Source organism: Ceratotherium simum, chromosome 5 (assembly GCF_057802395.1).
Source record: "Ceratotherium simum simum isolate JZ-2026a chromosome 5, ASM5780239v1, whole genome shotgun sequence".
NCBI classification, from domain to species: Eukaryota; Metazoa; Chordata; class Mammalia; order Perissodactyla; family Rhinocerotidae; genus Ceratotherium; species Ceratotherium simum.
Window position 1 is genome coordinate 77542022 of NC_141904.1, and position 27140 is coordinate 77569161.

The following is a 27140-nucleotide window of genomic DNA, read 5'->3' on the forward strand; positions in this document are numbered from 1 at the left end:
AAAAAGCCATTTCCTTGTAAAAATTTCATGCTGTTGAAGATTTATTGACATAGGAAAATGTCATATATTGCTAAAGATGGAAGTTGCAAAACAGCATGTATAATAAGATTTCATTTTGGTTATATAATGCAATAATAAGAAACTGGAAGAACATATACCAAAATACTGGTAGCAATTATCTTTTGTGGGATAATAGATCATTTCGTGTTTTATGCTTTTTAAAAACTACCCAAGCTTTCCACATTGAGCATGCATTAACTTTTTATTTATTTTATCCTTGGAATCTCACCTCCTCTGGGAAGCCTTCTCTGACATCACCACCCTCAGCCCACAAGATCTCCTTTTGCTGAATGCCTATAAAATTTGTTGAATCTTTTGCCACTTTAACACCAAGCATGAGATACTGTTCATCATTATTTTTCTTGTGAGGGAGGTACCCGGTGCTTGTTTTATTTCACCCACACTACTATTTGATCATGGTCAGTAAACACTGGGAGCTTCACTGACGACTCTCAAATCCTACCAGGACGCATTGCCACAAGCGTTTAGGGTTGGGTTGTGGGTTATACAGGCAGCAGCACTGCCCCAGCAGTCCCCACACCTTGCTCCTAGCTCTCTCCCAGAGTGCCCGTCATCTTCATCTTCTCACATAGAGGGCACCTCCAAGGGGTAGGAGCTCATTTCTCAACTGTGAGTTTTTCTGCCTCAACCCATCAAGGTTCACTGTGAAAAGGAGAACCAGCAGACAGAACAGAAGGAAAGGGCTTATTACTATAGAACATAATTTATTACTCACAGGATTCCTGAGTCACTGCTGCTGGGCAAGGAAATAGATTCAGAGAATCTTGAGCCTGGAAGGGAAGCAAGGGAGGAGCTCAAGCTTACTGATGAAGAAAAGGGGTACAGAGGGAACAGGTGATGTGCCCCGGGTCCCACAGCAAGTTGGTGGTAGAGTTGCTTCTCCCATCGCAGCAGCCTGGGAGAGAAATTAAGATACAAAATAATCTGCACAGAATAAAGGGACAATAGTGGTAAAGGGAAGCTGTCACATTTGCCTCTGATTCTGTATTGTTTAAATCTCTTACAAGGAGACTGCACGATATTTCTGTATTGATTACTCAAGTTCAAATCTAATAAAGATATACCTTTTAAAATAAAAATATCTGACAAACAGAACGATTTTTACTAATAGCATAGGCTCTCTGGACACAATTCTGGGACTGCTTGTTCGGCTTCTTATCAAATTCATGCAGCATCCTCCAGCAGCAGAGCACTGTGGTTAAGAGAATGGACTTTAGGATCAAACAGGTTCAAATGTGTATATAAACTTTGCTTCTTACGAGCTGTGTGATTTGGGCAAGTTAATTAACCTTTTTGTGCCTCTTTCCTCAGCAGGAAAGTGGAGATGATAACATTACATATTAAACAAGATAATGCATGAAAGTGCTCAGAACAGCGCCCGGAGCAGAGCAGCTGCTCACTTTGCCGACTCATTTTTCATCATCACATTCCTTGAGGCTACTGTTCTTACTATCACTACGCCCAGGCTGGTTTTGTGACACATGACAGAAGCCACTTCTCATTCAGTTGCTTTACCCAGGTTGCTATCGTCCCTTGGAATGGCCTCCCCTCTCCTTTTTACCCATGAAAAGCCTGAATTTTCTTCCAGACTCAAGATTCACCCCTCCAAAATTATCCCTAAATTACTGTCACAAAAAATCCCCCTAACCAAATTGTGATTATTTATTGGGAGAGTGGTAATATAGTTAAATGTAATGAGCAAACACGGCGAGAGAATGCGGAGCAGAGGAAAAGTCCTGAGCTCTGGAGTCAGAAGGCTCTGCCTAAAAATTGCTAATTTGCCAACTACCAGCTGTGTGACCTGGAACAAATCACCTTAAATTGCCTGAGCCTTCATTTCTTTAATCTGTTAAATAAACATGATAATCCCTCCAGCCATTTCTTCTGTCAGGAACAGCCCAATATAGAAAAGCATTAAGGATAAGAGAAAGCGAAAAAGAATAGGAGGTAAAAAGGAAGAATCAAGGGTAGGCAAAAGGGCTGAGGAGGAGGGGGAGAGGGCTGATGAAGATGGGCAGAGCTCAGTGGAGGGGAACAGTGGGAGGACTACAGATCCGTCATTAGGAGAAAAAGCAGTCATGATTCCCATGGGCAGAGCCAGAGGGACCTCATGCCACCAGATTGGTGACAGTAATGGCTTCTTTCAGAAAGCAAAGCAGGTGAGCTTGGCATAGTTAGGAAAAGACTAGGAAAGGGGAGGAGAAGGCAAGAATTTTGCCTTATAAGTAGCAACAGACAACCTAGCTGGGGTGCTTAGATACAAGCTATGTAACTCGGGACTGTTTTATACTGAATTCAGTGACATAATGTTCAAGGCATATTATGATTGCAATAGTTTTTGGCTCCCTAGCACATGTTCTCCCATCCCTTATTTTTATAACAAACCATGCCGTGTGCACCCCCATGCCCACCCTGGGCTCAGAGAGATAGAGAGATGACCCACATCTGGCCAATCAGAGTACCTCATTTCTAGGGCTGCTACTCAAAATATTTCATAACCAGCACAGCAAGGGACATTAATAAATGTCAGGATGGGCTCCTGCCATGAATAACCAGTACAATCATACTGGTACACACTGGCTGAATGTCAGCCCTGCCCACTCCCCTGCGCATATGATGAGGCCAGCGGTGGACTCATGACCAAGTAGGGCCAATCAAATCCTTCTCTAGGAATGATAAATAGACCTTAGGAAAAAGAAGCAAAGCTCTTTACATTAAGATAGCTAAGACATGAAGCCTGAGATAAGAGAACAGAAAGAAAACAATCCGAGACAGGCAGAAATGAGAGATGAGCAGAGAGAAAACTCTGGTGAAGCTGTGTCCTGATTCTCAAGTCCTTGGGTCTTGCAATTTTTTCTTTAATTCTGTGATCTGCACCATCATCCTTCCCAGTTTTCTAAGCCAATCAACTCTTTATTTTTTCTTAAGCTTATTCAAATTGGGTTTGTCACATAACAATCAAGCGTCCGAACTAAAACTTCCCTGCTCACTGTGGCAAACCTTAGCTGTGCACAAGAAGTGACAATGTACCAAAATTAATTACAGCAGAAAGACAAGGAGCCATTAGAAGGAGAAAGAAAGGAAAGGCCCTGAATCTGGGGATTAGCTCTTGGGTGAGGAAATCTCCACACACAGCACATTTGGCCTCTGGTGATAGTCAATCTTACACAAGTATCTGCTGAGAATTATGCCCAAGAGGCCCCAGGGTGCCCCTCTGTGTTACGCCAACCCTGTTCCATGTTAACTCCCCACACACATCTCTGGTGTTCAGTCTGCTTCAAGTTAATATGCACCTTCTCCTGTGCTGCAATACCACTGACCCCAAGTTGTTCAAGCAAGCAAATTCCACTGTGACCAGCTATTACTTTCTTAGCATTTCCCAGGAATAGAAGATCTGGGCTTTGCATACAGTAAACACCCAAAGAATGTTTAGTTCATAAAAGAGCGGCCACGTACCACATTGCAAAGCTCCTCAGGTCTCCAACCAGACCAGGCAGGATAGCTGCCTCAGTCTATGATGTATAGGTCCAGCTGATACACATGCAGATACACAGCACTGACTAATTAGTCCAAATTCCTGGTGATCAGAGCTCAAATGACCAGTGATTAGGGAAAGGTCAGCTCAGGTTAGAAAGGTCTCAGTAGGTTCTAAGAAAAATCCCTGAAGTGCAAATACTCAAAAATGCAGAACTCAGGAAAAGACTATACAGAGAACACCTTCAGTTAATCCCACGTATAAGAGTTCATTATAACGGCCAGATGACTCCAGTCAGACATCACTAGGTTTACAAGTGCTTGTAGCTTATTATAAGGCTATGCACCAAGGGCAGTCATAAGACGGTCAATAAGATAGGAACATGTAGGATGGATGACCCATCAGAAAGCAGGATGGTAGGAGCAGACACAGAGTAGGAGGCTGACATCACACCCACTCTCTCTCGGTCAAAGAGATGTCTCATCAGCCCTTACCATGGTCTTCTTGACTAGGGAAGCTTTTGGCCCACTCCAAATAGACAGGGTCCATTCACTCTCCATTTATAAGCAATAATAGTAAGCATTCAAGAATTGTTAGCTATACGCCAGGCATTGTGCTAAGCACTTTCTATGCACTGAATAAGTTAACACTTGCAAAAAGCTTGGCACTGTGTTTAAACACTTAGTAAAGGCTTAAGAAATGTCAATTATTATCATCATCATCATTATCTTCATTTTTAATCTTCACAGTACTTCCATGAGTTAGGTACTATTTATTTTATAAATCAGGAATTGGAAACTTAGAGAGATTGAATGAGTTGTACAAAGTTACTCAATAAACAGAGGAGCCAAGATTCTAAACCAGAAAACCTGGCTCGAGCGCTCTTAACCATTACACTCTACTGCTTTCCTTCAGCACAAAAATAAATTTCAAAAACCCAGGGAGCAGCCCCTGCCAGTAATTTTTACATGATATAACTGTGTAAGCATGACCTTCTTGCTCCTTCCTATCTGCTAGTGGTTCTCAAACATTACCCTGCATCAAAATCACCCAGAGAGCTTGTTAAAACACAAATTTCTGGGTCCCATCCCTAGAGTTTCTGATTCAGGAGGCGCGGGGTGGGGCCTGAGAATTTGCATTTCTAGCAGGTTCTCTGGTGATATTGATGCTACTGGTTTGGGCACCACAGTTTAGCAACCACTGCCCTATTCTAGCCCTCAACTCATGTCTCTACCAATCACTGAAATGACCAAGTTCCCCATGAAGCACTCTAGAGCTTCTTTAGGTGTAAAGATACAGTTACAATACATCTGTCTCCCTCCTTCTCATACACTCTGATTTCCTTGACTATTTAATCCATTCATTCCACATGTAATTACCGAGCTCCTACTATGTGCCAGCCACAGGCACTGGGAATGCAGCCATCAACACTGCAGAACTGACTGCCAACCTGGAGGAGTGTGTGGCAGATAGTAACCAAATGAACACACAAAATAAACTACATTTCAAATTGCACAAGTGCTATAAAGAAAAAGAACTGGATTCTACACACACACACACACACAAAAAAAAACATGAGGGAGACGATAGTGGAGATCCGTTGGCTTTTGTCCATCCAGTATACATTCTTCCCTGTTCCTCCTTTCCACACTCCTCACCTCACCCCACCTCATGCAAACACACACGTTCTCCACACTACCTTGGAAGAATGCCTCAAGCTCAGGGCTCCACGACCTCCCCAACCTGGGCCTTGTCAAGCCCAGGAAAGGGATAGAAAGTGGTCTCCAGACATGCCTTCTTTTCCCCTTGCCAAAAGGTAGAGTCAGTCCCAGATAGGGAGAACGAGTGCAACAGTGAATTACCAAACTGACAGACAGAGGGACAGAGCAGAGCCAGAACCTGGGAGGCATTGTTTCTGAGTCTTTGGATCCAGTCATACCTGAGGCCAACTCCATTCCTGGGCTCCCTGGTTCAGGGGCCAATGAACTCCTTTTTCTGCCTAATTTTCATTATTTTATCAGAAATAACCATTACAAATATAGAAACCTAAATTATATTCGAGAGCAAATGCTTTTTTGAAGAAGTAACATTTGACTTGAGATCTGAAGAATGAGCAAGAGGAGTAGCCAAGGGAAGAGTTGGAGTTTAAGGTTCCAGGCAGAGAGAACAAGATATGCAAAGGCCCTGAGGTAAGAAAGAGTTTTCTGAAGGACCTGAACCAGCTCCTGGGGGACCAGCGTGGTGAAAGAGGAGGTGGGAGAGGTATGCGGGGTCAGATCATACAGGCTATGCGGAGGACTTTGTAACTCACTTTTTATATATTACCCATCACTATAAATCTACATTTAATAGCATGATTTAAACTAAAATTACTTAAGCCAATGTTAATTTTCCTAGACACCTGCTCTAACTCAAAACACAACTATCCCCACAAACCACTCTACTGTGTCTCCTTGACTCTTTCAATATACACATTTCCTACTGCATTCGGCTGACTCTAGGTCCAAATTCCCCTCATCCTACAGTAGAACAAAGCACACATCCTCTGGTAGCAGATGGCAGGGGACAGAATACTCAGGATAACACTGATGTTCCAATAACTAAGTTTATGGAAAGTGGCCCCCCTGGGGCCAATTAGAGCCAATATCCAACTCTTATAGCAATGGCCATGTTCCCTGATCTGCCCTCACCTTTATGCAGCTCTGCTTCACTGCTTCTCTAAATCAGATGTAAGGGGAATTTAAGGATGGTGGAAAATGTGGTTGCTTAGAAGTTTAAACACCTGCTCCCTCTAAGTAAAGAATACTCGATATTCTTTCTTCTAGCTTTCTAAGGTCCCAAATCCTAAAATCCACACTGTGAATTCTTAGAACCCTGACATATAAATTCTTTTAAATGGACCACTTTAGTTAATAATGGAAATACCAATGGCAGCAGCAATAGATGCCTCTTAAAGCCATTACTAGATATCAGGCACTGAGAGGAGTCCTATATCCTTTGTCTCATAAGCCTATGAGGCATATGCTACAATTTTCCCCAAATTACAAATAAGGAAATTGAGGCTCTGAAAGGTGAATGATCATGATGAAGGATGCCCAGCAGGTAAAGGTAGAAAATGAGAATAAAATAGGATGCAAATAGTGTGCCCCAAACCACTGTGTTAGGTGACCTTCATCATCAAGAAACTGTGCTGACTGGTGTACAAAGCAATTTAGATCAAGACAACAACTAGCCTCTAGGAATGTAAACTCCAAATGAAATAAAACAAGTAAAGGACATACAAAGAGATAAGTAAAATGTTGGGCAAATAACGTGGCCAATTTCTCCCTGGCTGATCTAAATTTAGGGCTCAGGGGAAGCCCTATTCCTTTCTGCATTCTTCCCTAGTTGTCACACAAAAATACTGCCCTCCCTACCAATCATCCTCCATAATAATCTAGCATGTGGCTGCATACATTTTATTCCTGTGAGATCCTCTTTGACAATTCACCTGTCTTTTAAATGTCTACAGCCCCAAAAGCCAAGAAGAGAAACCACTACAGTTTATCTTAGTCATGTCATTTCTCCTAAGAGTTTCAGCCACTCCTTTCTAACCAGTAAAATGAAACAATTGATGTAATATCTCTGAGCCTTAGTTCTTTCATCTCTGAAATTATCTTCCTTATGGAGTTGCTGTGAGGATTACGTGAAATAATTCATACGCAGCATTGGCATTTGGCATCGTGCCTGGCACATAGTAAATGTTTAATAAATCCCAGCTATTATTGGCCATATTATGATGCATGATCTACTCCAAGAAAATATAATGTATAAAAATCAGAATTTCCAAATAGATAAATTAAAGATTATTAACAATATTTTTTAAAAACCTTCATTTTACAAGGATTTCCCATAGCAATTTTTTCTTTTTTTTAGATAGAAAACTTCCCTAGAGCATTACAAATGGGACTAGGTCTATGCTGTCTCTATTCACAACACTTCTGACATCCAATGTGTGGGGTTTTTCCTCACACCAAGCAATTCTGCAACTCTCCAGACATCAATTGGGTGTCCTACAATTCAATTCAATTTTGACACTAACTATCCAGAGTTAGCATCAGACTCCACAGCTTTAAGGGCTCAGTCCCACAAGACTGCCCTCACTTCAGACGCTAGTTCCAAGTATTGGGTGCCTAGGGTACCCACACTTCTGACTGACTTGGCTACAAAGTTGAAGGTTCCCACAACACCCCATTTCAGGTTCAGCAGTTTGCTAGAACAGCTCAAAGAAATCAGGGAAACATCCTACTTATATTTTCCACTTTATTGTAAATGATACAACTTAGGAACAGCTAGATGGAAGAGATGCATGGCAGTGGGCAGGTTGCAGAGTTTCCATGCCCTTTCTAGGCAGGCCACTCTCCCAGCACCTCAAAGTGAAGCTCTCCAAACCCTGTTGTTTAGGGGTTTTTATGGAAATTTCATTACATAGGGTTGATTGATTAAATCATTGGCTATTGGTGATTAACTCAAACTCCAGCCCCTCTCCCCTCCCTGAAGGTCGGGGGTTGGACTGATAGTTCCAAGGCTCTAATTATGCCTTGGTCTTTCTGGAGACCAGCATTCATCCTGAAGCTATCTGGGGTCCCCAGCCACCAGTCATCTCATTAGCATACAAACAACACTCTGATTACTTCACAGATTACAAGGGTTTTAGGACCTATGTGCCAGGAACCCAGGACAAAAATCAAATATATATTTCTTATTGTATCACACTTGGGTAACCAAAAGTTAACTTAACATGACTTTGAAAAAAGTCTGTGGTGTAAAGGGAGGTACATTTGAATTACAAGGTTTGATAGCGGTAGGTCCACAAAAGATTTCTAGAAGGGATAAGAATATTATCAAAAAGGTCTGCTCATTTCTAAAGAAGTCAAGCCAGCTAACAGACATTCCCAAACAATTCACCATACAAGAGAAAGATGCAAAGCAAAACCTTCCACCCTGGAAGCAACTAGAGAGCTGGTCTATTAATAGCTGAGCACCACCACCCAGTTTTGAGAGGGGAGAATAAGTTTACTACAAGACATTGAGGAGGAAAAGCATGAGGTAACCAACCATATAGTCTTAGCTGGATCATATAACCTTTATGGACTTCAGTTTCCTCACTGATGAAATTAGATAGTTGTACATAGATGATTTTTCAGGCCCCTTTTTGCTTTCAAATGCAATAACCTTAGACAGGCTAGCTTTGCCCAGGGAAAATAATACAGAGAACTTGTCTCAAATAACAACTCTTCAAATGGAAAGCATGCTATTTTATTTCAGCCTCTCACCCCGTCCCTTGTTGTTATCCAAACCAGGTAACAACTTAATCTGCAAGAAATGAAACTTGAACTGATGATTTTGAGGAGCAGGTCACAGACATGTTTGCCATCCTGATTGCCCCATTGATATGCCCTTTCCTGCTTATACGTGCAAAGAAGACATCTTTTTGTCTTTCTTTATTTCTAGTTTTATTGACAAATTAGTTCTGGGAAAGAGACATCCTCTTGAGCAGTCAGGGCAGGTGTATCAGCCTTCCTTTAAGAAACCACTATACCTTGATAACATATAGCTCTTCATATTGGAAAATCTCTTCATTTATCAGAGAAGCAGGTCAATAGTGGATGCTAGTCTCCTGGCAAGGGAGAATCCTGGCAGTGGGAGGTAAATATGTATACTACATGGGAATCCGGGATATAAAAATCACCCTACCTTTATGCCACAGTCATAAAGACTATATTGACATTCAGAGTGGTCTCATTATAGAGGAATTCATTCCATGTTTTATGAAGCCTAAGGAAAATATGCATTTCTTAATTTGTCAAGTGGAAAAGAGTATAGGTACTGTTGGAGAAAATTAATTTAATGGGAATGATCAGAACAAGTAACTAAAACTACCAAATGTCCAATGTAAATCCCCCCCAGTACCTCATTGATAAATGTAAGTGGAGCTCATTTTAGGCCACCACACTTGGACACACGCATCAGAGTTCTTGACTGTAAGCAACTGAACTGACATTGACCAACATAATCAAAAGCAAACATATTGGGGGTGGAGAGTGTCATAGAATCAACAGGAGACTAGAGGAGCAGGTTTAGCACCATGCAGCAACCAAGGGAACCCCAGAAGCCAAGAAGTTGGAAACACAGCAAGCACATTGTTGCAGTTGGGAGCAGAATGCTACTGCTGTAGCATGATGATGAATGATGTTCAACTGTACTTTGGGTCCTTAAATCAGTCAGTCAAGAGAAAGAAAGGATCTGATTGCCAGGGCTAGGTTGCATGTCAGCCCCCTGAGAGCACAGAGCAGAAGGCTCTGTCTTCTTCGGATTCCATGGAGGGAGACAGGCACTTAGAAATTTATTGTCCCAGCAACACTACTCAAAATGATGGAGGCCAGTTCTCCCAACGGAAATCAGGGTATTATTCAGAAGGAAGAATTTATGCTTGCTTGCAGCCAAAAGGAAAAAGAAAGCTATAAACAATAGCTTGTATATGCGATTTTTGTTTGTTTGTTTATCATTTAATAAATCTTTCAAGGTGACATGATATTATAAAGAAGACAATCCCAGGGCAAACAGTTTCTCACCTGCAAAAAAGTGCAATCTCTAAAATAGTCTCACTACTATAGATATCCCAAGGTGTTGTGCTTTAAGAAAAAAAGGGATTCAATGTGGTTGTTCTGCTTGTACTCAAAACAAGAATATCCAAATACTTGGTTGCTGGACCACTCCCCATAACGTCAGTGGGTTATTGTCCTTCCTTTCCTCCCTCATCTAAAGAAGAGTAGAAAATGCAGGAGATTCCACAGGTCTCCCCAAGAGTCCATAACTCTCAAATTTAGTTACTTCATATGTGCAGCTGCAGTTAACAAAAGCCTATGGATTTAAAGCCCCAGTAGATAGTTGTATGTCATAGTTGTACATCCTCCTAGTTGCTGTATGTGGGACGCGGCCTCAGCATGGCTGGAGAAGAGGTGTGTCGGTGCGCGCCCGGGATCCGAACCCGGGCCGCCAGTAGCAGAGCGCGTGCACTTAACCGCTAAGCCAGGGGGGCTGGCCCAAGCCTATGGATTTAAGTAAGGCAAATTATCTGTACTCTCTTCTAAGCCAGGTTTTCAATAGTGAATCCGAAACAAACAATCGGGACTTAGGAAGACTCATCCTCAGATCCAGGCACAAACGAGGTGTTTGGCAGCAGCATACCCTTTGCAGATCAATGGGCAAACGCTACACCTTCTGTGGGAGCTTGGCCAGCACTATTCTGAGATCTGCAGATGGCATCATGAGGGATGTCATTATGGCCTATCACGTCAATGCGAGTTGATGTGCTTCAAAAACCATCTATCCCAAATCTTCCTACTTCACTGAACAATGAGGTATAAGTTACAGTAATAAAACTCCTTGTAGGGAGTTTTTACCTACAGTGGGCAATGTTCTTATTTTTTATAACCAGTTTTCATTTTTTAATATAAAATGATCACAAGTTGTTCTTCCTATTCCAGGAGAAAGTAGTCAACCTAGATGTTTTCAGTCAGCAACTACTAAACTGTAAAAAAAGTACCAATTTGTCTTTTTTTTTTTAAACATCCACCAAAGTCTACCCTGTTCTACCAACAGAACACACAACCAAGCTGAATTGTTTAACACACAGTACGTAATTCAGTAAAGCCTTAAAATATCACACTGCAGTTTCAAAATGTTTAAGTCATGAAAAATCATTTGGGCACAGATGAACAGCCATGAAACGCTGTTACAGAAGTTTCTCAAGGGAGTGCCTGAACCTGTGTGCGTTAGACAAGGACACGAGTTATGAAACTAAAGTCAATATTAAATGAGTCCCAGAAAGAAGGGTATAGGGGAAAAGCAGAGTACTGCTGTTCTCTTCCCCAAAGTAAAAGCACCAGTGTTTCCACTAATGGATCAATAAATATTTCATTGTACCCAGAGGTGTCCAAACATTTACTAGATTCTCCCAGAGACTAACTAGATCACTTCTGCCTCATTAGTTATTAACGCTTTGTTGTTCATCAGTGTCCCATGTACTGAAGTGATTATCTCCTAGCCTGAACGAATTATGGCCATTTTTCTATAGTGCCTAAATTGAGAACTTGGATAATTTTGTACAAGCACAATGCTAGCCATTTTATACATGTTTAATTCATACATAGTACCTGAGAGTCAAGAGAGCTGGGATCTGGTCCTGAATCTGTTTCTAGAACAAGTTACTTAACCTCTCTGACCTTCTGTATTCTAATTTTTTAAATCAGGGGTTGGACTACATGAATGATTTTTAAGATTAAATATTTCTACTTTATGAATTAACATTCAGGGAAAGGAACCAATTTATCAAAGATCAGAGAGAATACAAATTATTACACGTCTTTTCACTTCGAGTAGAAGCAGCAATTGGAAACTTTACCTTCAGGTATTAAATGTTTTCTTTCATGTTCCTGCTTTTATTTTTTTCATCCAACAGACTTCTCGGTAACACCAAAGCCCTAAGTAGATGCTGGATGGAATCTTTCCATTTCTCATGCTCATCCACAAATGAATGAATCCATATTCATTCAACAAACATGTATATGAATGCTAGTGTATATTCATATATGTACAGAACTCACAGCCTATTAGGATCAAACATGCAAACAAGAATTACTATACAGCATGATATGTTCTCTGAAGGAAAAAGTAAAAATATTTCCCCGGGAGCACCTAGGAATGGTACCTATTCCAGACTTTAGTGATCAAGGAAACATTCAGGGAGAAAGAGATATGCAAGCCAACTTGAGACACAAAAGATGAGAATGAGTTACCAATTAAAAAGGGGTAAGAGGAACAGTCCAGGCAAAAGAAATAACATGTTGACATTCCAGAAGCAAAACAGAGCATAGCATAGTCAAGGAAAAGAAATTCTTTGAGCAAGAGTTGAGGCTAATGAGGTGTGTAGGCACATGTCATCAAGGGCCTGTGTGTGCATGTATATATGGAGATGACAGATATAGATAATCTCCATATTGTGATAGTTAATTTTAAGTGTCAACTTGACTGAGCTAACGGATGCTCAGAAAGCTGGCAAAACGTTATTTCTGGGTGTGTCTCTGAGAGTGTCTCTGAAAGAGATTAGCATTTGAATCAGAAGCTGAGTAAAGCAGACTGCCGTTACCAGCGCAGGTGGGCATCATCCGATCTGTTGAGGTCCTGAATACAACAGAAAGGCGCAAGAAGGGCAAATTCATTCTTTCTGCTTGAGTTGACATTCATCTTCTGCCCTCATTTATCGGTGCTCCTGGTTCTTGGGCTTTTGGACTCAGACCGAGGCTTACACCATCAGTCCCCTGATTCTCATGCCTTCACATTCAGACTGAATTACACCATTTCCCGCTTCTCCAACTTGCAGACAGCAGATCGTGGGACATTTAAGCCTCCAAAACCACATGAGCCAATTCTTATAATAAATCTCCTCTAATATATCTCATTGGTTCTGTTTCTTTGGAGAACCATGACTAATACACGCATTTATATATTAGAGATTTAAGCAAGAGAGCAACATTGATTAAATTTGTATTTTAGAAAGATCGCTCTGGCTGCAGCACGATGAATAAATTTTGAAGAGAGCAACACTGGAGGCAGAGAAACAAGACATAAAGCAGCTGCAGTAATGCAGTTGAGAAACAATAGTGGCCTGGGCAAGGACAACAGTGGTAGAGATAGAGAAAAGTGAATAGAACAATTAAAAAATGTAGCAGGGAGCATCAACAAGACTTGATGACCAACTAGATGTGAGAGAATAAAGGAGATGGAGGAGTCAAGGTTGACACTCAAATTTCTTGCCTGAACAATTGTTTGATGGTGGTGCCATTCACTGTAAGGTGGAAGATTAACAAGTTCTAGAGGGAAAGGATAAGTTTGAGGTACCTGTTCAGGAGAGCAATAATAGACTACACTAGAGATACAGATTTGGGAGTCATCAACATACTGAAGGTAAGATCAGCTTGGGAGAATGAGCTAAGAAAGAAGAAAACAGGGCCCAGAAGACAGCTCTCAGGGATAATCAATCAGTAAATGGCTAAATTAACTATTACACAACTCTAGAAACTAGAAACCCCTCGTTCTTTTTCATTCTTTTTTCTTTTATCTGTTCAGCTTGGGTGATTTCCTCTAGTCTTTCGTACAGCTTGCTGATCCGTTCTTCTGTATCATCTACTCTGGTTTTGTGTACCTCTAGTGAATCTTTCATTTCCAGCATCATATTCTTCATTTCTATTGCTTCCTTTTTTATATTTTCCAATTCTTTGTGGACGTTCTCACTGAGTTCATCCATTCTTCTCCCAAGATCAGTGAGCATCCTTATGACTTTTTGTTTGAACTGTTTGTCAGGGAGATTGCTCACTTCTGTTTCACTTAGTTCTTTTTCTGGGGTTTTATCCTCTCCCCTTACTTGGAACATATTCCTTTGTCTCCTTATTTTGCCTCTTTCTCTGTGCTTATATCTATGTATTAGGTAGGTCAGCTACATCTCCTGATCTTGGAGAGGTGGCCTTATGTAAGAGATGCCTTATGAGGCCCAGCAGTGTGCTTCTCACTTGTCACCAGTTCTAAATGTTCCATGAGTGACCCCTGTGTGGGCTACATGTGTCCCACTGTTGTGGTGGGGTTGCTTTTGCTGCAGGTGCCCAGGGAGGCTAGCCTGTCCCCCTGGATGGCTGGTTGTATTGCTCAGCTGCGTGTGGCTCCTATGGACCCTTCAGTCACTTTATCGGGTATGGAGGGCCCCAGCACAGTCAGCTGCAAGATCTAATAGCACATTCCTGTTGCGGTTTTTCTGTTAAGTGAGTAGGCCCCCAGCATGGCTGGTTGTTAGGCTCAGGGGCTTACAATTGTTGTAGGCCTCTGGCCTACAAGGCTCTTCTCAGCTCTCTCAGGATTGCAGCTGAGTGGGGATGGCCCCAGGCACGAGAGCACCCAATTGCTTCAGGCTTTGGAAGGTGAGGCCAATCCCCTACATGGCTGTTTGAGAAGCACAAGTCTTCTGCAGCTGACAAGCCCCACCACCACAGGGCCACACACCCCGTCAACACAGTCCTGCCCCATGTGTGCACCCCAACCCCTTGAAGTGGACCTAGTTGTCCCACTGTAGAGCCCCCACGCACTCACCCACTCCTCACACATGCCCTACCCTGCCGGGCCACTTTCCTGGCCACAGGGGATCCAGGCACCCAGCCTACACAGGCCCACCAGTTGCCCAAGGGCTTGCTGTTGGGTGGGGCCAGTCCCCAGGGTGGGCTGCCTGCCCTGGCTGAGCTGGATTAAATCGGTGCTCTAGTGGGTGGGGCAGACCCTGGGCTAACAGCCCAGGGGAAGAATTCCAATGGCATCTGCCAGCATCTGTGTCAGCACGCCCATACTAGATCACAATAATGGCTGCCACCAATGTCTCTGTCCCTGGAGACGTCTCACCTCTCACCAAGATACACCCAGAGCCTATCAGGTGAGTCTCTTTTCACCAAAGGACTGCGCACCTTTCTTTCTGGTGATTTTAGGTTGCTTTCTGAAATGGGTAAATTTGTGTTTGGGCCCTTTATGAGCCAGCTTTTTTTCCTTATGTCTCATAGCTTTTCTGGGGGTATTCCCCATTATTGTTAGTAGCCAGCAAAGCCAGATATTATGACACCTGTCTCAGTTGTGCTGGGACCAAAAGATGCTTATAGAGGTCACATTCCCCCGCTCAGGTCCCCCACTCCTCCAGGGAAGGCTGTGTACCTTTGGATTGCTCTTGTGTGGCCGTGAAGTGCTGTGGCTTGCGAAGGTGGCTTTTTTTTCTCTCCAGAAAGGAATTTCTGCCTCTTCCACCTCAGCCAGGACTGTCCCTTGTTGCAGGGGTTCTTTTTACCCAGTTTTCAGTTCTCTCTCAGGGGTAATTGTTCCAAGAGTAGCTGTGAATTTGTTGTGTTTATGGGAGGAGGTGAGTTCAGAGTCTGCCTACACCGCCATCGTGACACCAACTCTCTGCCCTCACATTGGAAGGTTGGGACAAGAAGCAAGGGACGTTATCTGCTATTTTTTTAATGTGTAAGCATCTCAGATCTTTTTGAATTGGCATTGCTAGATAATGAGTGCCATCTCGCTCCCTTCTTTTCACTCAATGCTGCCCTGAATTACTGCATCCTTCTCCCACAACCACCATGCCTATTCATCTCTGAGGTGGCTTCCATTACAATGGTGAAGTATTGAAGAGGAAAGGCAACACATCACTGTCACAAGGTGTACAATACATTAAAATTAAGATACCAAAATTTAGTCTAAAAACTACAAAGAAAACTAATAGGAAAACCATATAGCCAACAAAATTGGCAGAGGATGATAAACTTGAACTGAATTCCTCATCTTTCTTAGCATAGCATCAGTAGAAAATTCCCACAGCTAAGAAATCAAGAACTAAAGATATAAGCATCTTACGACTACCAGAAAAACTAAAAAGAGAAATGAGAAATGGCCAAAGATGGATTTTTTCTAATGAGTAGGCCTGGAGAAAAAGATGCGGGGGGAGCATTTTTTTTTAAATAGACTCTATTCTCTAGAGCAGTTTTAGATTCACAGCAAAATTGAGTGGAAAGTACAAAGAGTTCCATATATCCCCTACCCTCACCCCATGCACACACAGCATCCCTGCACCAGAGTGGTACATTTGTAACAATCCATGAACCAACACTGATACATCATTATCACTCAAAGTCCATAGTTTACATTAGGGTTCACTCGCGTGTTCTACATTCTATGGGTTTGGACAAATGTATAATAACATGTATCCACCATTATAATACACATAGAATAGTTTCACTGCCCTAAAAATCCTCTGTGCTCTGCTTATTCATCCCTCCCCCAACTCCATCCCCTGGCAACCACTGAACTTTTCACTGTCTCCATAGTTCTATCTTTTCCAGAATATCATATGGTTGGAATCATACAGTATGTAGCCTTTTCAGATTGGCTTCTTTCATTCAGTTAAGCATTTAAAGTTTCTCCGTGTCTTTTCACGGCTTGATAGTTCATTTATTTTTAGTGCTGAACAACATTCCTTTGTCTGGATGAACCACAATTTGTTTACCCATTCACCTACTGAAGGATGTCTTGTTTGTTTCCAAGTTTGGGCAATTATGAATAAAGCTACCAGAAACATCCATGTGCGGATTTTTGTGTGGACATAAGTTTTCAACTCCTTTGGGTAAATACTAAGGAGCATGATTGCTGGATCATACAGTAAGAGTATGTCTAGTTTTGTAAAAATATGCCAAATTGTCATCCAAAGTGGCTGTACCATTTTGTATTCCCACCAGCAAGGAATGAAAGGCCCTGTTGCTCCCCATCCTCACCAGCATTTGCTGTTGTCAGTGTTTTGGATTCTTGCCATCCTAATAGGAGTGTAGTGGTATCTCATTGTTTTAACTTACAATTTCCTAATGACATATATTGAGCATCTTTTCATATACTTACTTGCCAACTAGATATATATCTTCTTTGGTAAGGTGTCTGTTCAGATCTTTTGCTCACTTTCCAATGAGATTGTTCATTTTTTATTGTTGAGTTTTAAGAGTTCTTTAAATATTTTGAATAACAACCCTTTATTAGATATGTCCTTTACAAACATTTTCTCCAAGTCTGTGGCTTGTCTTCTGTCTCTGGACAGTGACTTTTGTAAAGCAAAAGTTTTTAATTTTAATGCAGTCCAACTTATTTTTTTTAATGGATTGTACCTTTGGTGTTGTATTTAAAAAGTCATCACCAAACCCAAGTTCATCTAGATTTCCTCTTATGTTATCTTCCAGAAGTTTTAGAGTTTTATATTTTACATGTAGGTCTATGACCAATTTTGAGTTAATTTTTATGAAGGTAAAAATGAAATGCTTTTAATTTTTATTTTGAACACTTTGGTACTATTTTATGTTTGTTTCCAATTGTATGTTTTACTTTTAGAAGGATGATATTTTTTTCATTATTACCCATGAACCTGATGGTTCCACTTCTAAGCAATTATCCTACGAAAATAACCAGAGGTTTGGACAAAGATGTTAATCCAACACTATTTATGATAGTGAGATATTGGAAACAACTTAAGTATCAAAAGATTACAAGGATGGTTAGATAAAGTATAGTATACTCAGATGATGGAATGTTATAAAGCTATTTAAAATAATATTTTAAAGTAATTTTTACTTTCCTGGAAGAAATTACACCAAATGTTATCACTAGAACATGGATTATTTATATTTCATTCTTTATACTTTTTTATATGATTTATATTAGTTTTATAATCAGAAAAGAATTAGGATTTTCATAAAAGCCCTCAAAATGATTTAAAGTAACAAATGACATATTTTTCAGGACACTGGACCAAAATAAAGATATGATGCCCTTTCCCATTGTCATCATGAAGTAGATTTAAGCATCCAAAACACACACAAAACTCCAATGCAGAAATCACTGGAAAGTAATTAGTAGAGTTTGGTTTATTAGGGAGAGAGTTTAGATAATTAGAAGGGATATTTGGGGTTAAGAAGGATAAATAAGAGGTTGCCTCAGCAAGCAACCTCTTCCTCCCTAATACTCCATGTGTAACACAACCAAATCTGGATGCAAAAGGCAGATGACCTGCTCAGGTAGACAAAGGCCATTCTTTGGCTGAAGTTTACATGGAGCTGTGCTTCCAAGCTAGAACTACCAAACATGCTCTCAAATGTACCACCAGCCACTTTTATGTTGTATTGCTTTATCTGTTCCTTCATTTATTCATTGAGAGCAGATTAAGTGCCAGGTACTAGAAACAAACAAGAAGGAACAGAAACCAGACAAAGCCCTGCCCACTTGGAGCTCATAAAAAGAGGGGAAACAAATATTAATCACAGAATCATACACAAATGTAAAATGAAAATTGTGATGACAATAAAAAGGAAGAATATTTAGTGGGAGGGGCTGATATGGATCCAGGAGCTCAGGAAAGTTTTTCCTGAGCTGAGATTTGAGAGATGAATAGGTGGGAAGAGAAAAGTAAAAGGAACAAGTAGAGCGGTCAACATGAGTACAGGTCCTGTGGCACAAGACAGTGACATTCGGGAAACTGAAAAGAGGATACACGTGTGGAGCACAGAGAGTGAAAATGAATGACGTATAAGACGAGAGGAAAAATATCAACTCGGTGAAGGGTTTCTGTTCTATTCTGAGAGCAATTTTTGAGAGCCATTGAAAGCTAATGAGCAGAGAAGTGGCACGATCCATTTTGTATCTTGAAAGATTGCTCTGACCATAATGTATCAGGATACTAGGTCACCAGCATCTCATATATGAGATTTACATACAGTTTTTTTACACACAGAGTTACATACAGGATCCTACAGTTGAAAACTTTCTATTAAAGTTCTAACTTCAAAAGACCACTATATTTCCTTGATTTTATTTCTACAAGACAATATTGATGACCAAAACCAAGAGACTCTTGACAAATCCTAACCTAATCAATACTGCCTGGGAGGAATTAATAAAATGTAATAAGTTTTGTAATGACTCATTAAAATATAATGAGTTTGAGCCTCATTTTTCTCATAATTTTCCAACATGGTATACCAACAGGTTTTGGTTAATGAAAAGGAAGAGACAGATTAAAGAGGAAAGGGTCAAAGTCTGAAAAAACTGGAAAATTCTAGCAAGCACTGTGAGTTTAAGCATCAATGTCTAGAATGGAATTCTTACCCACAATATTAAAATATACTAATGTGTCGATCAACAGTGAGATGTCAAAAGTAACTGGATTCTAATAATGGCACAAGTACAAAGTGCTGAAATTAGTGGATGATCACTCTCTTTGTGGATACTCCTGTAATAACTTCACTCTCACTCATGTCCATTCTGAAATGTTTTCTTGAATGAAAGAGAAAGGAGCTGTTATAGCACTGGGACATTAAGTGCACACAACCCACAGACTATCTCATTTATGCTAAAAAACTTCACTGTTCTCTCATCACTAATAGTTGAAACCATTTAAAAAACTAGTGTACCACATACTATCTAAGTTTTATTTTTCTTCTTTTCTCTTTTCTCACACAGGCATAAATATTTAATAATAAAGCAAGCACAGATTAAGAAAGTGTGAATGGTACATGCACGTTTACCTACTGCATGAGTGAAAACGATGACAAGAACATTTCTGCTAATGACACAATTACAATTTCTAGGTCAAAACTCACACAAGTGATAGTACAAGTGAACTTCGTAGTAATGCTAGTCACACAAATAACATTTAAAATCTTGAAATTAGAAGTCTTAAAATTACTGCAATAAAATAAAGCATTTTATATTTATTCTTTGATGATATGTACTTTCTTGCTTCATTACCTAGTAAACTCCTCTTCTAAAGTGAAGATAAAAATCAGATTAGTCATGTTAACTGATTTTCCTGTATAAATTGTAATTTTGAGATTATAAAATTGGTAAATTGTATTACTGACATGCCAGCAAAATATCTTAATGAATGCCATGCCAAGTTAATACAAGTTGGTGGTACTATTTGCTTATTTACTTTGGATTTTATCCAAATCTCGGTGAACTTGTAGAAGGGTAATGTGCGGAGGACTTATATCTGTCCTATGCATCATATCAGGAAAAGTCTGATCTCCAGGGGCCTCAGCAAAGGAAAATGAAGTGTTGAGCACAGATTAGAGGCAGAAGATCAGCACAGGTGAGAAGGAACAGGCAGGCATCAAAGCGTCTCACAGGGTTCTAGCTCTTAGCACAGCATAGGTAGTATAAACACACAGTGAGGGTGCAGGGAACGAGGAGCAAGAACTTCAGTTAGAACACAGAGAACACAGAAGCAGTGACCCAGACACTGCGAGTAACAAGAACCAGAATCCAGGCTCAAAGAAGCTAGTAATAGGAGCCAGAGATCAAATCTTGAGAGTGCAGAGGACAGAACTTCAGCAGGAGCTGGAAGAGAAGGCAGGGACTGAATAAACTGACAGGAGGAACAGAGTGGTGATGAACCTGACTTCAACCTTGATTGTGCCCCCCTGGCTCAGGGCAGGAGGACAAAACTGTACACTGGTAGCCACAGAGGGGCTTACACCTCTTGTGACTAGAAAGTTCAACATTCTAAGGAAATCTGACCTAGAGACTCAAGAAACGTCAGGAGAAACCTGCAAAGAGCAGAGTGTCAACTGGGAAACACTCATTGCGTGAGATGCTTCAGGTGGGAGGGATAAGGAATCACCTCAGGTTCAAATCCTGGCTGTATTACCAACAGCTTGAATTAGGTCAATTATTCAATCTCTGTGCACTGCTATTTCCTTCTGTATACAAGATAAATAGGGCTAATATTGCCCACTTCTCAAAGTTGTTAAGGAGATTAAATGAGAAGACATGTGTGAAAGAACATGGATCCTGGCAAAATAAATATTCATTTCTGTACCTTCTCCCTTATATCTACCAACACCTAATATCTTTTACTAACAGGGTAATACTTCTGATTTCTGTTCCACATGCACATTACACAGCCACAGTGGCCTTTTCTATATGTTTCTGTTATTCCCTTCCTGGATTTTACATGATGCTTCTTTCCTTTCTACACATGTTGTCATGATTGAGCAATATTCTGAATCTTAGAAATGAATACCTTTTTCTTGAAATAATCTGGTCACTAGCTGAACAGTGTGTCATCTGGGGAATAACTGAAAAGATTCATTGGTCTGCAACTCTCCTTTTGGTTAAGGTGGCTTCAATGCTCAAAGCAGCTAATTGGCTCTAGGAGTCTTTTCTACCAAAATCACACTTGAATGACAGGGAAAAGAAGCACCTGGATTATACCAACCCAAAATCTCTGCTGCTTTTTAAAAATCTAATTAAACTGCTCCCACTTTTGTACAAATGGCTTCAAATGCAGATAAGCATAACTCACAGAAAACATCAGATGAGTGATGGCATTGTCTAAAGCGGCCCTGTTGGGAGCAGAAAGTTTCAGAGAGACACACAGAAGACGAAGTATTTTTTTTAAAGGTTAATTGTAAAGGTATTTAGGTGGCTACCCATCTATATTTTTAATAGTAAATACATCCCTTTCTCCACAAACTGTCATTCTGAAATATCAAACCCTAAAGTCAGCTCTAAATGCTCCAGGACCTCAATCAATTTTTGCTATAATCCTGGACAGTCAACAGCAATCATAGCAAATACAAAACTACAGGGCATTACAATAACATAATCCCTGTATTTTCACTGTAATTACTGATTGATTCAGTCATTCATTCAATTTAACAAATAGTTATTGAATGCCTACCGCATACACAGTATCGTGATATGTAACAAATTACAATTTTGTCCCTCAAATTAAAAGCAAACATAAAAGCAAAAAAGGTATTGAGAGTCTAAGGAGGAAAAATGGAAAACATGGCATTCTAAAGAATCAAAATAGTTTATTTTAACTACCCCAAGTGACAGTGTATCTCTCTCATTCACAGTCTATTTCAAATCTGTAACCCTATAAGAGTCTTAAAATTCTGATAACTAATTCACTAAAATTGTGATCCGATTCTCTTAGCAGAGTTGTATCTATCTTTCTGAGGTCTACTCAAATTTTTGGTAATTATCAGGATCTATTCTGGCACATAGTGGGAACCAGTTGCTGACTTGTATTACTTCTGCTGAATACATCTGCCTTTGTTTCTGTGATAGAGAATCCTGTTAAAATACTTCCTCCAGACTCCACAACCTTTTGTTACTTTGTCCACTGATGTAATTACATTTTCATATCTTTGGCCACAATTTGTATAAAAGCTGGCCTTGGTAAATGACCTTATGATATGGAGATTCATTAGAAACTCCCAATCACTCCTTTTTAGTTGCCATTGTCATCTGAACTTTTTGTTTTTCTCTCTGCTTCCTGATGTCTTTTAATTGAAGATACTTCACAAGCCACCAAGATAAGTGGTTAAGTTGCCAACTTTAAACAAGTGTCTCCAGGGCCGGCTCCGTGGCTTAGCGGTTGAGTGCGCGCGCTCTGATGCTGGCGGCCCGGGTTCGGATCCCGGGCGCGCACCGAGGCACCACTTCTCCGTCCAACGCGAGGCCGAGTCCCACGTACAGCAACTAGAAGGATGTGAACCTATGACATACAACTATCTACTGGGGCTTTGGGGGGAAAAAAATGAATAAATAAAATCTTTAAAAAAAAAAATAAATAAAATAAAATAAAATAAAATAAACAAGTGTCTCCCAAATCTTGATATTTCCATGTTTCCCTATGACACAAGAATAAGGGCAAATACAACAGCAACCTGAGGAAATACAGCACTAATTCTGTAGGTCATGCATCCACTGTTTTTTTAATTACATATTTTCTTACAAAATTCATTTTTGATTAAGTTCACCCAAATTGTTTCAGGGTTAATGAGTCCCTAGCAACTATGGAGCTTTAAGCATAAAACATGTGCAATTGATTTCAAGGCATATCTATGAGTTGACTTTGTGTTTTAAGAATTAACTTCCATCCTCCTACTTAAATGGATTCTAGAAAACAGTAAAACAATATGACAATACATGGCAAAGGAGGCATATATTCTGCACTGCCCCATTGCCCAGATGGTGAAACAATGAGTCAGCAGCAGAAGGGGGACCAAAGTCAAGGCCAACTAATTAATTCACTGTGCAACATCCATTGCATGAAAGATACAGTACTTAGGAACATGTGTTCTACAATTTCCACATTTGGCCTAGTCTACTCTGAGCAAATGTCCTTGATATTCCCAAGAACAGCAAAAATCATTAATTCAACTCTTCAAATCTATGCTACACTGAAATCAACAGGCCCCAAAATACCAATAAAGATTTCTATGTAAGCCTATTAATTCAATATTCAATTCAATTCAACATTAGGTTCTAAAATTAGAACTCAGGATTTTGGAAAGTAACAGTGTTCACTAGTCACTACATTAATCCTTCAGGAAATCTGATTATAATCTACTATAATAAACAGGCAGAGGAGAATTAGATGGGGTGAGAAGCCCAGGTAGAGATCTGGAATGCTAGCTGAGGGCAGGGGATGGACTTATATTTATCGTAGACTAAGCAAGACATGAGCTGGAGCAAGCAGCTGATATCTAGACTAAAATCAGAGGAGCAATTTCAACATAGACAAGGAAGGAGTCAGTCAAGAACTGAAGGAAGAGCAGTGGCCCATGAGGCCTAGAAAAGCATCAAGCAAAAGAATGTAATGACGCAGACAAGTCGCTGCAAGACCTATTATTCCAGAAACGAAGACTTTGATGAAGTACAAAGAGTATTTGGAATCAGAATGCTTCAGTTCCTGCCTAGAATTGAAAACTCACCACATAGGTCACCTTGGAATAGCCCCTTGACCTCTCTGAGTCTTAATCCCCTCATACAAAAAGGGAATTTAAAAAAACTGCAAAACTGTGGAAGGAAGTAAAATAGTTAATTTTAATTTAATTAATATAGTTAATTTAACAAAATAGTTTGTAAGATGCAAATTGATACACAAATATAAATTGTGGTGGTGCCATTATTATGGCTCTTGATATAAGCAGTATTGATGAGACAGAACAACATTTTGAATATTGTCTGACACATTTGCATCCTGCATAAGTCTTATTGTCCCCGTGATCCTCTCTCCATTAAGGCTGAAGCATCCACTGCTGAAGGGCAGAAAACAAAGTCATTGCTTGACCTCAACTTTTTTAAGTCATAAAAAGTGTAAGTCATGAAAGCAATAGGTCTCAACTGTGAGAGCCATGTACTTAGGAGGGAAAAAAAGATTTTCTACATTCTAGCAATTTCCCTTTATATTAAAAACCAGAGACTGACTAATTCAAGGCATCTATTTGTTTGTTTTTTCCTGTAACCAGTGGAGTAGAAAAGATATAGGATATGATACCAGAGCAATTTCCCACTACAAAGGAAAGACCTCAAAACCATTCCTAGGCTGGATTAGGGAGCTGAGAGAAAAAAAGTTAGATGTAAGTTTCATGCCCTCCCACACATCCCCACAGACCCAGAGTTTCATTCCTGGATGAGAGAATGGGTACCAGAAACATCCCTCCCCTCAGCTATACTTGGAGGATCCAAGAATATAAGACACTTTTCTCCTGCTTCCAGTTGGAATCCTAGGAGGATGCGATCTTTCAGAGTATACTCCACCAACATGGGCCGGCTGTAGTAGAGAAAGAGGATGGTTATAGACAGCGGGAAAGTATAGGCAGAGAAAGGGTCTGTGAGAGAAACATGTTCCTAGACCCTACACGTGGTATGGAGGAAAACTGGGGCCTGCAGACTTGCTGAGAAGATCAGTGCATTCAAAGAGGCCTGACGTAGGATCAGGGAGACACACAGAGAACCACGGGCCATGGCAGCTTTCGTCCCTTTTTCCTACTTTTCGCTTTGAGCGGCATCTGCTGATGTGCCTGGAGTCACTTAGCCCACATGACAGAGGGGGTCTCCTGCCCCTAACTCAGGAGGTATCTTCCTAATGGATTGGCATGCAAACTTAGTGGGAAAAATAAGCTGTATTCTCTAGCAGAGGGGAGTGCCAGTTGTCTTTGACATTTAGCAAACCAAATATCTAGGGAACTTTTCTCGGCTATGAACTGTGCATTCTACCAAGCCCCAAAACCAAGTATACTATATACAGTGGTAGTTTCCATCCTAATTTCCTCATTGTCCTTATACCATTGGCTTAATTAAATGAAAAAATGGGTAATTTGGGTTGTTTTACCCGAAAGAAAATTAGCACGTTCCTGAGAAAGATCTTTATTTCCTACAAAATATACAGTATCTGCAAAATGGAGATAGAATTAAATGTTTGAACTATGTCCTTTTCTTCTCCTTGGGCCATGTAAGTGTTATCTCTGGGACAACCACTTCCCCGTTAAAGTCAACAAAAAAGTAGCAAATAATAGTTCTGTAGGAGGTTTGGATTCCCCTTCAAATGCACCCGCGTGTGCGCATGCACACACACACACACACACATACCATGAGCTGTTTAAAAACATTTGTACAACCTGCCCACATTATCTATTATCCAAAAATACATAATAAAGTAATCCCTAAATAGATTCACCTTTTTGAAGCTGCTGAACTTTCAAATATTGAAAAATAAAACCCTGAGTGGCAGGAGTGGGGAATGAACGCAGCCAAGCTCATTACCAGCCTGCCTCTTTGCCTTTCCTACAGGTACAATGAACTCAGAGGTCTCAGAGAGAGAACGAAAACTAGGAAAATTGAAAGTTACAACCTCAAGCAGTTTCCATCAAACCACTTTCTTCCCAATGTGCTACATGTACCCAGCCAACCCCTTCAACGAAGGGGAAAAACTGTTTTTTCACCAGGTACAGGGGGAAATCGTAGCAAAGCAAGGAACTCTACTTCCAAGAGGAAAAACTGCAAATTGCCTCACTTGGTGAATATTCAAGCAGTCAATGGATAATCTGAAATTGCACCTCTGTTTCTTTATATGTAAACACAAAAACTGCACCCCACAACAAAAGTGTTAATGGTGTAATCTCATCTAAACTGCCAACCTTTCCAGTGGCTCATTGTTCTTCTGAAAACAGAATGAGAGAATTTGACTTAGACCATCTAACTTTCAATGTAATTCATCACCAATTAGACTTTATTATGTGCTTTTCCATAAAGGTTTTCAATTTTTTAAATTTCCAACTAAATTTTATATGTCCAAAGAATTGCAGTGTAAAAAGAGAAAAAAGGCACTGTTAAAAAGCTTTTAAGACATAAACTCAATTTATGTGCCTAATTCTTGGTTCACTTTCCATCTCTTGTGTTCCCTTCAAAAAAGGATCATAAGTTGAAGATGAATCTTGCTTATCTCTAGCAAATTTCTTTCCATTGTTCCTGTACTTTCACAGTTATTATAATTTTAATTTTAATTAATAGCACCCTATTTAACCTATATATTAAATAAGACAAAAAGACAGCTGTTGGGGAGTCTGCAATTATTTAAAATAATATGGTCATTCAACATAATATGAAAATCTCAAATGTGAATTATTTACATGTTTCTGCCTTTTCATCAAAGTAATATTTGGATTAGGTGTGGGATATGTGGCTTTCTTAGACTATGATTTGGTTTTTATTTTTATTTTGTTTTTTTCTATCAATAAATCTCAGCACCTTGCCTTTTGGGTTGTAAAACTGCTCTGTATAATCTAGGAAGGGAATTGCAAGTCTCAAAATACCAAGCAATGAATAATTTTCCATTCAACTCTCTTTGCCTCGAGCTCAATAGCAGCAGCACAAAGCCTAGTGGCAAAAGGATGTTTATGAAATAAATAACTTCTATTAAATTTTTTCAGATTACAAAAGTATCACTTGTACTTAGGATAGCTGGAAAATACATTTTCAAAAAGAAAGCTATTAAAACAACCCATAAATTACTACTTAGAGACAAAAGTTACCATTTTTTAAATATTTCTTTACAAATGGAAGGAAGTCAATTATATTGAAAACCTCAATTAACTGCAATGCTCAAGGGAGGGGTGTAGTG

At 40.0% G+C, this 27140-nt stretch overlaps 1 long non-coding RNA gene across 1 annotated transcript in view; it reads right to left on the minus strand.

Moving 5' to 3' along the window:
- Positions 1 to 744: 744 nt before the first annotated feature.
- Positions 745 to 27140, minus strand: part of LOC147917093 (uncharacterized) — a 91892-nt gene continuing 65496 nt past the window's right edge. Inside the window, exon 3 of the long non-coding RNA XR_015552260.1 lies at positions 745 to 851. This is a non-coding gene — a long non-coding RNA (uncharacterized LOC147917093). The remainder of the gene's footprint in view (positions 852 to 27140) is intronic.